Below are 11,895 nucleotides of genomic sequence, written 5' to 3' on the forward strand. Positions count from 1 at the left end.
CACCTTTCTCTTTCCATTGGTAGGAAAGGTATGGTCCAAAGCTGTATACCAAGGAGTGATTTTCGAGTCTGAAGTTTTGCTATTTTTTGTCTGTGAAAAGTGGGCAAAATAAGTAAAATAATTAAAAATCTAAAAAATATTTAATTTGCCGTCGAATAGGGAAATTTTACATCAAAACAATTGTTTAAGTTGAGCTCTTTTTGGTACGATTCCCAGAAGCAGAATTTGTTTCCTCTTCAATTTTTAAACGATTTTTAAGTAATATATGGTCATTAGCACCTGAGAACTGCCGTGTGAGCTTCCAAACCGACTCGGTCGCGGCACGCGTAAAAGAAAAATGTAATCAAACTAAAAGTTATTTTTCTAGAAATAGTTCACCTAGGGCTATATTCTGACAAAGTTTGGGGATTTTCGATTTTTTCATTTTGCACACCCCCAGGCGATATTTACGGACGGCTGCTCTTAAACATCTCTTTGCTTAAACGTCCTAACATCAAATGTCATTTGTACATGGCACAGTCACCATAACGGAGTTCAAAGACGTTTACTTATTTTTTGTTTACCTTGGTTGGTTAATGTGACCAAGGTTACATGCTGACAGGTTATTTTCACTGTCGATAACGAGAGATGTTTTGGTTTTCTTGTTCTATTGATGAAAGTTACATAACATATACTCTTTAAAATGACACATTTTATACACGTGGATAGAAATTACAACTCGTAAAGTTACATCGAATACAAAGCAACATTTCATTGTAGTTGAGTCTTGATTTTGGACCAGATTTGGCCATAACAAAACGGATCAGAAATCAACTTGCTCTAGCGTGTTGCACATTTTTGCCAAAGCGTCTACAGACAGTAGATGAAGAGGTAATAACACAAAAAATTAATATTCCTGCCAAATGTTTTTTCTTTTCTTTTCTTCTCTTATTCCTCGCATTGGACGTTGAAAAGTAGAAGTGGTGAGTCTACACTATTTTTTGGTTCTTCACAGAGATGTTTCAAGGTTTCCTTTTACTGTGTAAAGGAAATAGAGAGAAGTCATTGCGTCTTGTTGTCATGGTAGTAAAATTTCTGGATGACCACAAAACCAGGTCCCACAAATATATGTTTTCGAAGTCATTCCACTTAATTTCTACAGTACAACTTACAATATAGAAAACTACAAAACTATGCTTGGCAACATTTTAATATCACTACAATTACTTTCGCGGATAAACTGTATTTTTATTGGCTAGTCCCTCTCATTCCTCTCATTTTTCAACGATTTTGTAGTTTTTTAAAAAGGCCCCCTGCTCTGGAGAACCAATTCCCCATTGTCAGCTTCCCAGCAGAAAGGAGGCATTACTGTTTATTTGAAGGGAGGCAAAACCTGTTCTCTAGGACAGATAGGTTGATTCTCATGACCTGGCTAAACATGCTTTCCATAGTGGTCTCTACCGCCAGCAAAGGCAAACAAGAAATTTTGGAAAGAAACTTTTATAAGTCAGGGTGCTTTGACCAGGCTATTGTACTGTAGCAATCATAGCCCTTGGCTCTCCACAATCACCTCTGATCATTAACCCAGCGACACAAATGCGTCATGGACAATAACAATTGAACCTTGGTGCAACTATAACTTTGCAAAATAGACTGAATTTCCCTGCAGCCTCCTCTGTGTGCCACAGGAATGTAAATGAGGCAAAGGGTTGTCTCTTGGCGTCCCAAAAGAGAGCCTGGCCCTACCAAAAGAGGTCTCTGGTGACTCCTATGCAGATTCTGTTAGCCGAAAACTTTCTATTAACTTTGTTAGCATGTCTGAAAAAGGGCAACTTCTTGGGCAAAATGCTGCAGGGACGAATGATCTGTGCATTGCTAAGAGATGACACGATGATGCCTTAACACTGGGAACATCTCCAAGAATGCCCACATCTTGCTAGAACTTGTTCACTAAGCACATCGCAGCCCCTTGGCACTACCCTTCAGGCAGCAGAAGTAGGACTGACAAAGACCTGTGCCCACCAATAGGGGCACATACACTCGGAAGGACTCCCAAAAGGGAGATGATGACATCCTGAAACCCACTCACATCTTACAGCTATCTTGAGTCACGTGATGTGGCTAAGATGGACGGACATGTGTTTGAGTGCTCTTGCATAACATTTTCCACCTTTCGCACCTTTCTAATCTTTAATTGTTTCTTTTGCTTTTATCTATTTGTTTCGTTCTCTTGTTTCGTGTGTAATCCTTATGTACTTGCCTTGTTTTATGTTAGTTTATTCCATTTACTGTATAGTAGTGTCATCACTGTTATTCAGTCCATCTGTAGATAAACCTTGTACTGGTAATATGTCTTCAGATCCCCCGCCTCAATTGGTTTATAAGCTATCTGCGGGTGGGAAAGTAATGTAATTAGTTATATTTCCAATTTTCAATAAAATTTGTTCTTGTTGTTGAGATGAGGGGCGAGCTGCTCTCCCTCATGCAACAACTACAAGGATTCTACTCCCAGGACATCAACCTTCATCACAAAGGAAGAATGTTGCATGAGTCCACTTTGAACTAAATGATCAAAAGTATTTCGGCATTTTTGTAGTTCACTAAGAGGGTGAAGGGCATCGAAATTGAACCAGTGCTTTCTCTTTGCGGCAACACCAGGACCGATCAAGGTTTGTACAGTTCACCACCAAAAGGCAAAAGATTAAACACTCACCACTAGCAAGTTGGCAAACGCGGTGGGGTCAACGAAAGGCTCATGATGCAAATGCAAAGCTTTCAATGTCAGCTTGAATCCTAAGCCAGAAAAGAACGCCTGCTTAAGCAGGCCACAACACCCCTAGAAAATAGTCTATCCCCCCTAAAAATAGCCTATCTGCAGATCTTGGAGCTCTGCTGAGAATTCAAGTGGCAACTCACAGAGTTAACTGGCCTAGAACGAGCTAAGTGTGCAATGAACCTTTGTCTCTTTATAATGTACTGTGTTGGCCAATCTAGGACGCACCAAGGAATTTGCCACTCTCCGTCTACATACCGGGTAAACTATTGAGGGATGATGTAATCAAAACTTCATTATGCTTCCTTCTAGTGGGCAATTACAAGACCAAGTATGCTTACGGCCCAAGTAAGAGCTGACGTGACACAACTGTCCTTTATCCATACTACATCAACTTCTACCGGCAGAAATTTAGACTACAGCTTCTCATAAATGCAGCTTCCTTTTCGATGGGCTCTTACTCTCACTACATTGAACAGTGCTCTTCGAGAATTACTTTTCAGTGAGAGTGACCACCCATGACCTTGGGAAATGTATTTACATCACAACTCCATTTATATCAGTTTTCTTAGAAACATGATGCTGCACGCAATTAGCGACGACAAGGTTCATGTTGTTGGGGACAGAGGCTAAGACAGTTTCCTGGAGGTGTGGCTGTCAAATGGCAAATTCATTGCCTTGGTTGCAGTAGACTCTATGATTAACCTAAAGAGTTCTTCGCGACTCTAAAGACCACAAAACAGTTTTCCGTGTCAATTTCGAGGAAGCTGAACCTTGCGAATTAGGCTAAATCGATTGTTTATCCTGTGGACATCATATATCGATATGCGAACAGTGTCAATGACGTACAAATGCCAAAATCATACTTCCATAAACAGGTTCAATCCTGATTCTATACTAAGACTGCTGCTTTTGCTCGGGTTTTCATAACTGATGGCAATTTCCTCTGCCCATCTCAGCCTGTTTAGTAAACGCAATGAAACTTATTGGAAGTTCAGCGCACAAGACTCACATTTCATGATGATTTTGTGGTTTTCGTTTGACTCTGTCAAAGAAATGTTTTGCCGCTTTTCTGAGGTTCTGCTTGAAGCTGACTCGTAAGGAAATCTCCATTGGGGCCGACCTTCCTGCGCTAATGGGTTTATCCTCTCGGCCAACTTATATGCCACTAGTCCTACCCCAGAGTTTCGTTACAATGTGTTGCAAGGGCCTCAACTTATTGTTCCCTTCCATGAAGTTTTTTTTTTCAGATTATGATGCATCGACCTGGAGGCCATTTCTGTTTCTTTCGTTTACCTTCACATGTTGCTTCAACAAAAATGGTACAAGTGGGAGATTGTTATTGAAGAAATCACGGATCAAAAAATTTTCTTTCACAGCTACCACCTAGAATTGGCAATATCTAATTGGTCAGGACAGGTTGCTGGGAGTTCTCTTAACCTTTGCAGTAGCCTGAGATAAGGCCACCATATTGTTCCAGTTTATTTCTGAATATTAGTTTAAAATTTTGTTCTAGGGAAGGGTCAGGTTGTTGAGCCTAAATATTTCCAAAGCGTGTAGTGCAAGGACCTTCTGTAGCAGTTTTTTGTTGCTGTTGTTTATGCTGTTGTTCCCAGCCTAACGCAATCATTGTTACCCTTAGCCAAATCGTCATGGCAGTCATATATTTCATAGTTACTCGCTAGCTGATTACTAATAGAGATTGCTTGTTAAGACAAGCTGCAGTCATGGCTGAGGCACCAAATGACTGTTTTCTACTGTAAAATTGGTTTGAAGAATCAACTTGTATTAGAAGAGAGAGCTTTTGACTATGACATCTAACTTTCTCTGTTTTGAGGCCTTGCACATTGTTAGTGCCAAATTTCACCTCAATAAAGCCTTGTATATAAATTTACCACTATACATTTTTCTCATGCCACTTGTACAGTTTGCGTAGCGGCCTCTGCACCTTGAAATGATTAGAATTGATAGAGGAAAAGGCTGAGAGCATTCGTGAGCATTTTAGTGACTTCTTTATTTGTAAAAATGAAGCAGTAAACTATAAAATTTTAGTCAGGGCTAGGAAAACAGTAAGCTGGAGCATTTTAGTGAGGACTGGGAAAACTAGGTGAACGTAGGACAACTGAACGAGCTGACAGATCTACATAACAACCTTACACGCCTTTATCGGGGACGTAAAATGGGGATAAGTACTGGTTAACCAGCACAACCAGGAGCTCCTGGGCAAATTATTCATTTAGGAATTTTACCCATTGCTGCTCGGTTGCACACATAATTTTTGCAAAAAATTTTAGCAAGCCTCTTTGTTATATACTTGCTGGTATCCTGTGGTTGGTTTACTCATGATGCTTTTGGGCTGTAAGGTTGTTCTTGTAAGACTGCCATCTTGCTCAAGTGAACCAGTTTGTTATCATAAGTCTGTTGTGCTTCTATGCTTAATTACATGGTGTCAGAAGTTTGGGAACTCCTCCGGTAAAAGTTTAACAACTGGAGGTTTACAAGCCGTTAGGTTAGACTGTGAACTTCTCTAAACTCATTATTCACACTCGTCTGTGGCGTGCTTTGCCTTTGATCTCAAACACGTGGAATCGTGGAGAGAGATCATGACAGATCTATGTTTGACGTTAGCGACCCTGACTGGCAGCGAGCTTTCAAATATTTTGTGGCTAACTTTTGGGATTTTTGCATTATGGAGGATTTTATTAACCCAGCTAAAGATGTTGACTCAGATGACTGTTGGATCAGAGCCAAACGACCGAAGGCAATGGCTGCTCTACAAAGGGCTTTTCCTTCTCAAGAATGGGATGTTCTTATAACTACCACAGACACTCAAATCTCAGACGACAACAAACTAAACCCTGCGGCGTGGCTTCAAGAGCTAACAAAGCATTACCTGGGAGCAGGGCCAATAATCCAAAGTACTTACCATTTTCTGAGAATTCTAAAGTAAGAGCCAACTATGAGTATTCAAGATTGGCAAACAGCGGTGAGGCTCAGCTTTCAAAAATGCAACTTCCCAATCAATGCAGGGGACAGGCTTCAGCGTTACATTTTTGTTATTGGTCTCAATGACACTTACAAGCATTTTCGAAGTGATGTAATTTCGAGGGAAACCTTTGCCGCTTACTTTTGCTCAAGTAATTGCCAAGGCCCAGGATTTGAAAACTTGAAAACAGAATCATCTATTGCACAACACCACCTTGAAGAGGCTGTTAACAAGATCTCATGAAACAAGATCCCTCAGGCTCAGACTTCTCAGTAAACTCCGAAAACCAGCTCTACTCCTTCCTAGTGGTGTGGCAAGCTATCTCACCGTAGTCGTCGTGAATGCCCAGCAAAGAATGGTACATGTTTTGTTTGTGGTAAACATGGCCATTGGCAACACGTCTGTAAAGCATCAGTTGCAAAATCTCTTTAGGTTATGAAATCTCACCCAGTCTCAAGCCCATCTGAAGCGTACATTACTAACCATGAAATATATCAGGTCCAAAGTAACCCTAAAGGCATTTTTGTTGACCTAGATGTGTGCTCTCATCACACAACATGGCGTTCTCATTGTATTGAGTTTCAAGTAGATTCTGGCTGTTTGTGCAACACCATGCACATCAATGATCTGGAAAAGCTGTCAGATGTCAAAGTAATGCCATCCCCCAAACGTCTCTTCCACTACTCCAAAGCAACTATCCCCACCAAAGGTCAAGCCAAGCTAAATTGTTCACACCAGGGCAGCTCGTATGAATTGGTGGTTCAGATCATTACATCCCAACAGTACTATCCTCCCCTACTTGGTTTGGCGGACAGCACTTGCATGTGTACACTGAAGAATGATGCTGACAAGGTCAATCAGGTTGAAGCCTCTCAAGTGGAATATACACCAGCTCCATCGTCCCCTCCTGGTGAGTTGACTCTCGAGTATATCAAACATGTTAACCCACAGTTATCTGAGGGCTTAGGTGAGCTGGGTCCCCCATTCTCCTTTAGCCTGAATTCTGAAGTCTAGCCTATTAAGGCGATATCACATCGTTTCTCTGCACCCAAGTTGCCCATCATAAAGGAGGCACTGGATAAGCTAATTGAAAATGGTCAACTGGTTCCTGCAACCGAAGCAACTCAATGGGTCTTCAACACAGGGGTGCGTGAGCATACCGATTCCAAACCGGCTAAAGTACGAATTTGCCTGGATCCATCCCAAACGAAAAATGGGGCCATTATTAGACCAGTTTATCCGATTCCAACACTTGAAGAAAACATCCATCGGTTTAACAAAGGGAAACTTTTTCTCAACGTGTGACATTAGAGATGCTTTTCAAACTATTCAGCTTACCTAAGAGTCTTCTTTGCTCACAACTATGCATACTTCTTGGGGAAGTTACCGATGGACAGGTCTCCCATTTGGGGTCAGCTCAGCCCCAGAGGAGTTTCAGTGACGTCTCCACGATGTTATTCGTGATATGAAGGGGGTACTGAATATGGCCGGGGAGATTCTATTGACCAGGCAGCCCTCAACTATGACAAGACGGTGCTAGAACTGTTCAGGCGAGCCTCAGTCCCTGAATCTGTATGGCCATACTAGGATGTATGCAGTGAACTTAGATCACATAAAGAACTTCTCTACAGACAAATAAAGATAGTTCATTGAAATAAATACATAGGCAGCCAGAGGCTAAATTGCATATTTACAAATAAAACTAAGCTAAAAAATAGAATAATTTACAATACATCAATATTAAAAATATTAAAAATTCATGCATGTAATATATAAATGCATTCAAACAGAATCATTTAATAGTACTTTGGACACGATGACAAAATAAAAGTGCTTTTAAAATAGTCCGTCTTCCACCTTGTACATCCAAAGTGTCGGTGATTTCTTAGTAAATATGGAGCCTGGCTTAATAACTTGTTAAGTTTGTTATCCTTGTTGCCAAGGGAAGCGTTAAAAACCTTGTCACATATGTCCTTTGAATATGAAATAATGGTTGGAATACCAGCTTCATTAAGTGCCTCGTCATGAGATAGACTGGGGCAAATGAATGATTATGCCCTTTTTTGGACCCGCTCCAGCTCACACAGTAAATACTTGGGCAGAGCATACAAGAAAACAGGCGCTGCATAAACTAGGACTGATCTTATACATGTGGCATAAAAGAGGACTAAGTCCCTACCTGGAAGCTTTGCCCTTTTAAGCTGAACTAGGAAATACAAACATTTAGACGCCTTCTTTACAATTTCGTTAATGTGCTCATTCCATGATAAATTGCTTGTCATTATCACACGCAGCAGCTCTGCGCTTCTAACTATTACTTCAAGTTGGTTACCATTTACAAGAATAGGATGGAACTCAGACTGCTTTTTAGTGAAGGAGATTCTAAGTTCTTAACACTTTTCGCTGTTCAGGTGAACCCTATTATCTAAGGACCACTGGGATACACAGTCTGCTATATGTTGTGCACCACCGTTAGCAAACTACTTGTGACGTTGTCATGTCATTGACATACTTCCAGAGCTGGGCGTTGAAATTTCCATTAAGACTTAGATCATTGATAAAATAGGGAACAACCAAGGCCCTAGCTTTGTCCCCTGAGGGGACAGAGCCCCACTTGGAGTAACATCCCTCAGCTGGCTTAATCCGCTGAGAACGCCCGGACAGAAAATCAATTATCCAATTGACTATTCTGGTAGGTAGAACTAATTTACATAATTTATCAATGAGTATCCTGTGGTCAATTAGATCGAATGCTTTTCAATAATCGAATAGAACAGTCCCGATTGTGGCGCTAATTCCATCTGTTGCTTGAGCCCAGCTGTGGACCATGTGTAGGGGAGCCTGTGTGGTGGACGAATGAGGTACCACGCCATACTGACTTGGGTCCAGGACCTTGAGAACAGCAAGCATTGTGTAATTGTGAATGACGCAATCCTCAGCGACTTTCGATAACCAGTCAGTAAGAGAGATTGGTCTCAGATCTTTTTTCAAATCCTCAACTTTCTTTTCTTGGGTAGTGGGGATACATCCGCATACTTCCAGATGGTAGGAAGGCACTGTTCTTGTAAGGACACATTAATTATACCGCATACAGGGTAAGTGAGAAGTTCAGAATACTCCCGCAGTGGCCAATTGGGTACTTCACCTGGTCCACACACCTTGGACGGATTTAATTTTGCTAAGAGTCTAGCAATGCTTAACTTCGACACCACCAGGAGGTGAGCTGAGTCCTCTCCTATAAACAAGATCGTGTTGTTATGTATTGGTCAAATCGAAGCTTCAACATGCCCCCGCCGGGCATACCTCGCGCTTTTGACACCTTTGCCGTCCCAATACAATGACTGCACAGTGCCCCAACAATATACCTAGAGAAAGTCAAAGGATCTCGCCCACTTTAATTCAGCCTAATGAGGAATCCACCATTTCCTCCCCTTCTCTGCTCGCCATTCCTGAAGATAGGCACATACAATTACAACACCCTCATGTGGAACCTTTCCTGTCTTCATCTCTCTCTAAGGAGCCACCCAGCTCACCAGCACGGCCTGATTCACTAACTGTAACCCGGAGTTGGGGCATTGTTTGACGTCCTGCCATTATTCTGAGTGACTAACGTATTGTGACTTGTTCTTATTGCAGAGGAAGATTTCCCCCTACTTTAAGCCTTAAGGAACTGCTCAGGACAAGTTTCATGATCACATTATTGTTTAGAAAAACAGAAACTCTCAGCTTAAGCTAGATTTGTTTGTTTGTTTTGTTATTCCTTTATTTGTTTATCCATTGTGTTTTGGTAAGAAGCAAGCGTGTTATGTACTTGCTGTGGTTGGTTTACCCATGATGCCTTTGGGCTGTAAGGCTGTTCTTGTAAGACCGCCATCTTGCTCAAGTAAACCAGTTTGTTATCATACGTCTGTTGTGCTATGCTTAAATACACCTGGCTAACCAAAAATATCCAATTATTTTCTAATTATTTTTTATTGTTGAATTTCTTTCTTAATGGTTGCCTGAGGTCAAAGGGAGATGCAAAGAGCAGAGAGTTGATGCATCTGATCCTCTATTAGCTGAGGTGCAGGCTAGTGCCAATGAATGGTAAATAGCCCTGTAGTCAAAACTTGCAGTCTTCAGAGCAATTTGTTGTATAATTCTTAACAATTCAATATTTCAATTAAAACCCTTCGTAATTGCAAAACTCTAAACTTATGAGAATCATAGGCTTTTTACTATTTTTAAACTTTTCTAGAACTCTACCATACCCCTTCCCCTGTCAAATAAAAACTAGTTCTAACTGGTGATTTCTAGGATGGAAAAAGTAACGCATAATTTCTTTCCTAACATTCACCCTACTACCTCCCCCTCTCATTCTCCTGCCTTTCACCATTCTCCAACTATCACACGACCTCCTCTGATGTGTCTTCTCTCCTTCTGTTTAGTGAAATAGTCTCTCCTTCTCTTATTTTTCCACTGTAATAATTCAGAGGTAATTAGTTGCGTCCTGCTTGTTACAATGTCATCCACAGATTTCTTTAGGGTAGCTATCTCCACCTCTATTTCTTTCTCTTTCTCTGTAAAATCCCGTCTTTACATGTCACCACAGCGCTAACAGATATATATTCAACATCTACTTCCTTCCTCAATTTGTACAGCTCAAAGCTACACCTAGCTAATCTACCATATAGTTTGTCGATTCTTTGTAAATCAGTCCTCAAGCAAGAAGTAATAAAATCAGATTTGATAACCTTTTCATGCCAAACTTGTAAATTAATTGTCATTCTGTTATATTAGCATCCTCTACAACTTTTACATACGTAAATTTTACTGACTGACTAACTTACAAACAAACTTAATGTTTGCTCGCGCATAGGAGTATTTCAAAGTATACAAATGTTCAGTTGCTTAGCACTTTTTAGCATGCGACACGGACTGGAGCAAGATACAACTTTTTGAATTTTTAAAAAAACTTGGCGCAATCAATGCAATTGTGTAACCCACAGTAATTCCTCAGACCATCTAAACTTCCATGCAACCCTCACATACACCAGAAACCAGACGAAAGGTAAGCCTTCATAACACATAATCTTCTGTGTTTACGCTAAGACTAAATTTGTAAATAATATAAAGAACTAAACCAAATTTTACTCACCCTCTCCAGCTAAAGACCAATGACATGGACACACCAAATTGCACTAAGGCCAAACAGCCCAAGATCCAGGTATGAGATTTTTGGATAAAGCAAGGAGCATCTTTAAGTAACAAAAGCTAGTAGGGCTTAGCCAAATGGTACCATAATGGTGTCAAAACGTGTAGAAACAGGTTTTCTCCAAAACCCGCCCCATTCCCCTACGGCATATTCTCTTCCCTCTTCTTGATTGCCTTCTGAGCTTCTGATGAGATAAGGCTTTCAACATTTTGTTGAGATAAGATGCTTTTTGTTTAAAAGGATGAGCTCATCGTATCACATTATCATACAGTCCGGGGAAAGATAAGCTAACAAATAATAGAAAAGTTATTATAGGTGGGTTAATCATTTTTACAGCTATCTCCAGAGGAAGAATTTGAGGTACGCAGCTGCCTAGCAGTGATAGAAACAGAGGAAAGAAAGAGAGAATTCGAAAAGAAAGAAAAGGGCCTGCAAGAAAAGGAAGCAAAATTGAAACAAAAAGCAAGGGAAATTAGGACGGCAACCATAGAAGCCAAGCGGGTAGCTGCCCAACTACAGCTAATGGCAGGGCAGCTAGGCTGCTTGGCCAACCACATTTTGGAAGAAGCAAAAAAATAGAAAGATATAAGATAAGATATAAGATCATCATGCACTAGTATCTGTCCTCACCATCCACAGAGTTTTCCCGCTCTAGGAAGCACTTTATTTTGAAACCTGTCAGATAAAATTAAATTAAATAAAAGAGATTAATAGATATACAAAAATCAAGGTATAGAAAATGCATAAATATAGACAATATAACCCCGAATTACATGTTAACATCTCTATAAATATAGACATTATTATCACTATAATCCCATATCGCGTATTCAGCATCTCTTAGATCTGATATTATAATGTTTTCTACACCAACTCCCTAGACTACACCACAAACTAATCCCGCCCCCCTCCCTCCCCCACTAGTAGAAAAAAAATATACAGCCCCTTATTATTACAACTTTA

This window comes from Porites lutea, chromosome 4 (genome assembly GCF_958299795.1).
Source record: "Porites lutea chromosome 4, jaPorLute2.1, whole genome shotgun sequence".
NCBI classification, from domain to species: Eukaryota; Metazoa; Cnidaria; class Anthozoa; order Scleractinia; family Poritidae; genus Porites; species Porites lutea.